General features: G+C 42.4%; 1 pseudogene; it reads left to right on the top strand.

The window, feature by feature from the left end:
• Window positions 1–5,388: 5,388 nt before the first annotated feature.
• Window positions 5,389–6,381, top strand: LOC114032204 (annotated as a pseudogene).
• The last annotated feature ends 580 nt before the right edge of the window (window positions 6,382–6,961 follow it).

Below are 6,961 nucleotides of genomic sequence, written 5' to 3'. Positions count from 1 at the left end.
ATATACATATACATATACATATACATATACATATACATATACATATATATATACACAAATACACACACACACACACACACACATATATATCTCTTACCAAAAAGCTTTATGTGGGTATGGTGTGTGTACATATACGTGTGTGTGTGTGTGTATGTATACATATATGCATATACATGGGAATATATAGGAATGGTGCGTGTGTATATATATATGTATATGTATGTATGTATGTAGGGACCTGGACCAAGGGAGAATGGACCCTAGCTTGGATTAAAGGTGGGAAATGGCTGGGGGCCAAGGGGAGGTAAAACAATGAAGAGCTAGGCTAGATTAAGGGTAACAGAATTGGGAGATTTGAGTGTAGCCACAATGAAAGGCCAGTTGATGGGATTATAGCCTCAGGCAAAGGCCAGAGATTTGGCCATGTGGGAAAATCCAGGGTTTTTCCTTGCTGAGGTCCAGATCCCAACCCCATCATTCCCCCCTCAAACAAATGGAACCCAAATTCTTTTGGGGTAAGGGGTGAAGGTCTTGACTTCTGAAACTGCTTCCTGCTGGCAAGGGGCATAGAGCTGTCCCTGCATCAAGGGGGTCCCAAAGAGGTTGACTAGAACAGAGCATAGGCTGCATCCAGGGAACAGTAGGAGGACATTGGCTGGCATCCACTGTTTGCTACCAACTGTAGGTGAATAGCCTGTAGTCTGGAAGACACAAACCTGACAGAAAAGACTGCAGGGCCCAGATGTGACAAGATAAAATATCCTTAGCTCTGTTTGGATTCAGATAATTCAATTTTCCAACCATGCAGTATCAAATCCATCTCACAGCCAGACTCAGAAATAGCCAGTTGGGTAACATTCCTTTTCAAAGGAATATAATGGGGAAACTGAGCCAGGAGGATCCCATCTTAGACTGAGGCTAAAATTATCCTCTCAGCTTTTCCCAATGCTGACTTCCCACCAGTATCACATTCTCTCTGAGTAGCTTGTGGCATTTCTCTTAGATGAATTATGATTATCAATGAATTATGATCCATCAGACAACCCAAAATAAAATCTTATGAGCTTTTACCTCAAACAGCAAGTTTCACTAATCACAGTTTAGGAAAAACTTTTCCAGGCTTTACATCTCAAATTTAAATTTGTCCTGATGTAAAAAGCTGATCAAATTCTCTGCAAGCCATAACCCAAACAAGCTTTTTGGCAAGTTTACACATTAAAACAATAGCCAAATTATTTTAGCGGTAACCAAATTATGAAAAGTTGCTTGACATAATACATGATACAAAAAGTTCACCAGTTTGAAGCTTGAAACAAAGCCATTACCAATCAGGTGACTTCAGTTTTGTTAAACGCATTTCCAAATTACTTTACACAGAGAATCAACATCATTAACAGTTAAAATTGCAACTTTAAAAGAGTGTGCTTACCCAAGTTCAGAGGTCAGCTTCTTTACCTTGAGTGGGATGTGCTGAACCTGGATGATGCTTCCAGGCAAAGGTTGCCCCAAGGGCCCAAGGCCATTGCCAGGGGGGCCCACGCTGTAGCTGCTGCCCCTCCCCCTCCTTCCTTTCCTAGATGGGGGAGGGTAAAATCAAAGGTGAGGGGTAAAGGGTGAAACTCTCTTCTCCTATGAAAGGGGTTAACAGATATCCTCTTGACTCAAGCAAAGGTAGTGGGAGAAGAGTGACCAGGGTTGTAAGGAGGAGTTCCAAACTCTTTAATGATCAATCACAAAACCCCCAGAATCTGCCAAGATATTTTTATCTGTTCTAACTTTCCCCTATAATCTTCATGAAGAAGTATTCAGTGGTGTAGAGGGAAGGGAGTAAGTAAGCCTCAGGGAACTAAAAAGCAACTGCAGTTTTCCCCAATTCTCTAGCACCAAGAGAACTGACAAAATTGGGCATACACTTCCAGATAGGGCATCTGTCCTTGTCCTCTATCCTGCGGAAAGCGTACCTAGGTCCGTGGCCTCGAACCAACCCAGTGGACTGAGAGCCTGAGAGCATCAGGCTGAATGTGAGACAGCCTCGTAATTGTCTGCCCAAAAAGCACATCCAAGCCTTGGTGCTTGGAGATAGACCCCAACTGCAGAGCAAGAAAGGGAGGGGGGGAAGGTTACATACCTTCCAGTCTTGGCTAGAGAAGAACTTGGGGTTAGGCAGTTTCCATGTATGGGCTACCAAAATGATGAGGTTTAGGAGTTTAGGGGTGTTGGGACCCCAAAATCACAACACGTGGGTTCTGCTTGAAAGAATTCGACCCAGGCCTTCTTTCAGCCAAAGACAAGGTTTATTAGAACAGCTGTCATATTGGGCAGAATCTTAAGGAGTCTGAACATTAGTAAACTGTTGGCTAGATAGTAAAAATCTGAGCAGAGGCTAGATTATAAGAATCTGAGCAGTGGCTAGATTTTAAGAATCTAAGCTGCAATTTCTTTCTAATCTGTTTGGGAGGAGAAGCAATTTCTTTCTCCTTAGATCATCCAGATCTCTTTTCTTCAAGAAAAGTCTCATTTGGTTTTAAAATCTCATTATACTGTTATCCTTTTCTTCCTCCTTTCTCCTCCATGTAACACTCTTCCATTCTCCATCATCCATTCAAGGGTCAAGTCTCCTCTACCCCAGATACCCTTTTCTCCATCAACACCATGCTTGTATTTCCTTTAGAAGCCCTCAATTCTTCTTAATGTCCTAGATTGTGGAGAGACATTAATCAAGTCTCTTCACTTTCTCCTCTAGAAGGGAAATTAGCCTACACTTGGAACACAGGCCACTTGGCAGTGGCAGAAATACAAAAAGCACCATTCCAAAAAAGTCACTGCACACTTTTCTCAAAATTCTCCAAAGTGGTTGAGATTTCAAGTCTTATTTCTTCAAACTACTTCTGGATTTACACTTCAACCCTAAGTTCATGATTAAACTTTTTACAGCAAAGTATCACCACTTAATAACTTGACTATTTCATTCAAATTTTTTTCCTTTGTCTCAACAAATCCAGCTTTACAGCCACACTCACTTTTTTTAGTCATCTATAAATCTCCTTTCTGTTTCACCATTACGCCCCCAATTCACCAATCCACTCTATGAATTTGCATAATCTACCACTTGGTTCACTGAACTTATTTTACTTCCCTGCTTTATCCAGTTACCTAGCTTCTTCTTATCTTTCTTGAGTCTATCTTTTTGAATGGAACACCATACTTGGATTTAATCCTGTTTAATTCTTTTATATTTCCCTTAATTGTCCTCAATATCACTTCCTTTATAGCCCAAAATAGAACTTGAACCAGTATCTGGAAGTAAATATTGTTCTTCAGTTTTTTCCAAATTTCTCTTCTTCAAATTCATTTGTCCAAACCCCTCTATGTCACCTACATGACTTTCTTATTTGGCCTAAATTCTCTCTTATTTTATTCTTTCTCCCCCACTTTCTTCCACGGAAGCCAGAAATAAAAATCTGTATGCTCTTGTTTTCAAGTGACATTACCCAAATTCCATCAAGTCCCAGAACACTGGTGAGTTTCCTAAATGAAACCCATAATCACCCAAGAATTCAGCCTAATTTCCTATTTGTAATTATATATACACATATTATAATACATCCATTTTATATTATTATATAATACAAAATGACAGCTAGGTGGTACCGTGGATAGAGTGCCAGGCCTGAAATCAAGAAGACTCATCTTTGGGGGTGGAGCCAAGATGGTGGAGTGAAAACAGGGATTTTCCTGAGCTCTCCCCCAAACCCCTTCAAATACTTCTAAAAAGTTACTCTGAAAAAATTCTAGAGTAGCAAAACCCACAAAGAGACAGAGTGAGACAGATTTCCAGTTCAAGACAATCTGGAAGATTGACAGGAAAGGCTGCCTGAGAAAGGAGTGTCCAGTATATCCAGAGCTCCAGCTAGAGCAGGACTGGGGTAGGACAGGGGGACTGAATCATGGTAGCAGTGCCAGTTTTCAGTCTTCTTAGCCCACAGACACCAGAGATAATTTAGAAGGTCAGTGGGAGGGGTCTGTTGGAACAGGGTGAGAGAAAAGTGTAGTCCAGCACAGGGATGCAAGGCATGCCAATACAGCCCTGGCACCAGCAAAACAGGAGGCCTTGGGAGTGGCTGAATCCACAGCAGTAGCAGCTGTAGTGACTGCTCCTGGAGCTATTAGCCCACAAACTGAATGCTTGAAAGTCACCTATTTAGACTTCTGGGAGCCAAGATGGCAGAGTAAGCAGTAAGTCACTCTTACCCTCCCTTATTGACCTTGGTAAACCCAGAGAATATTGCCTCGGGAAAAATCCTGAAATAGTGGAGCCAGCAGAAAGACAAGATGTAACAGTCTTTTAGCTCAGGAGGCTATGGGGATTAATGGGAAAGGTCCCTCTTGCTGTGGCTGAAGAAGACCAGTACAGGAAGGCAGGACTCTCAGCAAGCCAGCAGCAAGTCCCACCTCAGCAAACCAGTAATCAGGCCCCTAGCCCCATAGCACAAGAAGCCTGGGAGAGTGGCCCCTGTGTCTCAGAAGCAGAGATCAACTTTAAAAGCCAGAAAAGAGGCAAACAACATAGAAAAACAGTGACCTTAGAGAATTATCTTGGTGACAAAGATGATCAAAACACAAATTCAGAAGAGGACAACATTGTCAATATACCCACATATGAAACCTCAGAGGAGAATATAAACTGGTCTCAAGCCCAAACAACCTTTTTGGAAAAGCTCAAAAAGGATTTTAAAAATCAAATAAGAGAGAGAGAAGAAAAATTGAACAATTCCTTTAAAAATGCAGTTGACAAAATAGAAAAAAAAGTACACTGAAGAAAACTACTCTTTAAAAAGTAGAATTGGCCAGATGGAAAAGGAGACACAAAAACTCACTGAAGAGAAGAATTCTCTAAAAAGTTAAATAGGCCAAGTGGAAAAGGAGGTACAAAAGCTAAATGAAGAAAACAATTTATTAAAAATTAGAATTGGGCAATTAGAAGCTAATGATTCTATGAGACATCAAGAATCAGTAAAACAGGCAGGCAGCAGCAGCAGCCCAGCCAGCAGCGGTGGAGGAGCAGCAGCCTCCAGACACCTGCTAGGGACCCTCTGCAGGCCGGCAGACTGACTGGCCGGCAGACTGACTGACCAACGGACTGACCTACTTCGATGGCTGGAGCCCCTGCCTGGCCTGCGGGAGCCCAAACCCAGCGGCTATGGAGGATGAGGAGGCAGAGGGCCCAGGCCCCCAACCCCCCACAATGGCAGCAGAGCCCTGGACCAAGAAGAGGTCCCCGCCCATTCATGAGCAGCCCACTGTGTTGCAGACCAGATCAGAAGCACTCCTGATTTCAGATCCATGAATTTTGGAGGTGTCCGCAAAGTAAATCTTTAAGATCAAAAAATGAGTAAACTTGACCAGATACGGCAGGAGACCGAATAACTGAAAAATCAAATTAGAGATGCTAGAAAAGCATGTGCAGATGCAACTTTGTCTCAGATCACAGCCAACATTGATCCAGTGAGTTGGATCCAAATGTGCACCAGAAGAACACTGAGGGACCACTTGGCTAAAATTTATGCAATGCATTGGAGCACTGATTCCAGGCTTCTAGTTAGTGTCTCCCAAGATGGCAAACTCATCATTTGGGATAGCTACACCACAAACAAGGTCCATGCCATTCCTCTGGGTTCATCTTGGGTCATGACCTGTGCATATGCACTTCTGGGAACTACGTGGCCTGTGATGGTCTTGACAACATCTGCTCCATTTACAATCTGAAAACTCGTGAGGAAAAAGTGTGTATGAGTCGTGAGCTGGCTGGACACACAAGGTACTTGTCATGCTGCTACTTCCTGGATGATAATCAAACTGTCACCAGCTCTGGAGACACCACTTATGCTTTGTGGGACATAGAAACTGGCCAATGGACAACCAACTTCACTGGGCACACCAAGGATGTCATGAGTCTTTCTCTTGACCTTGACACCAGATTATTTGTTTCTGGGGCTTGTGGTGCTTCAGCCAAACTGTGGGACATTTTTCACTGGCCAGGAATCTGACATCAACACCATCTGTTTCTTTCCAAATGGCAATGCATTTGCTACAGGTTCAGACGATGCCACCTGTAGGCTCTTTGACCTCCGAGCTGATCAGGAGCTGATGGTGTATTCACATGACAACATCATCTGTGGGATCATCTCGGTGTCCTTCTCCAAGAGCAGCCACCTCCTGCTGGCTGGATATAATGACTTCAATTGCAATGTTTAGGATGCACTCAAAGCAGACAGAGCAGGTGTCTTAGCGGGGCACGATAATCGCGTTAGCTGCCTGGGGATGACTGATGATAGCAAGGTGGTGGCCACAGGATCCTGGGATAGTTTCCTCAAGATATGAAACTAACATTATAGATAACAGATGAACTCGACCAGGACTGGAAGACCATTCCAACCTTGGAAGAGTTACCATGATAGCATCTCCAACCCAATCATACTAACTCAGACACCCCTATATCTCCCTCTCAGAACTTCAAAAGTTCAAAAGAACTTTTTCCCTTCACCTATTGCTGTAACAAAGAGCACAATTACCTCTACAAGAAGGATCTCTGTGGTTGTAAACAAACAAATTGTGCATTCCTCTGGGACCATTGTCATTCTCCTTTTTTTACTTTTTACTAAAATAAATACTAGAAAAAGAAGGTAAGCCTGAGTAATTGTGAATCAGGCCCACAGCTTATTTTCACTGTCTTTTATTTAAATTTTAGACCATTGATCCTGTTTTGTGAACACAAGTTGAGGACTTTGTTTTATCTCATAAGGGTTGCAAAATTTAAAGTCATGTTTGTAGCAGGGTTTTGAAAACATTCTTATTTCCTTTTTGAAATAGATTACTTTATGGTCAATAATGAAGCAAAAGAAGAAGGTCCTGCCCAGCCTCTCTGGGATTGTTAATGATGTAACTTTAGTCCCTATTTTTT

This window comes from Vombatus ursinus, unplaced genomic scaffold (assembly GCF_900497805.2).
Source record: "Vombatus ursinus unplaced genomic scaffold, bare-nosed wombat genome assembly UNPS02015406.1, whole genome shotgun sequence".
In the NCBI taxonomy this organism is placed as follows: domain Eukaryota; kingdom Metazoa; phylum Chordata; class Mammalia; order Diprotodontia; family Vombatidae; genus Vombatus; species Vombatus ursinus.
Note: the sequence above shows the minus strand (reverse complement) of the source record. Positions and strands in the feature narration are given on the sequence as shown.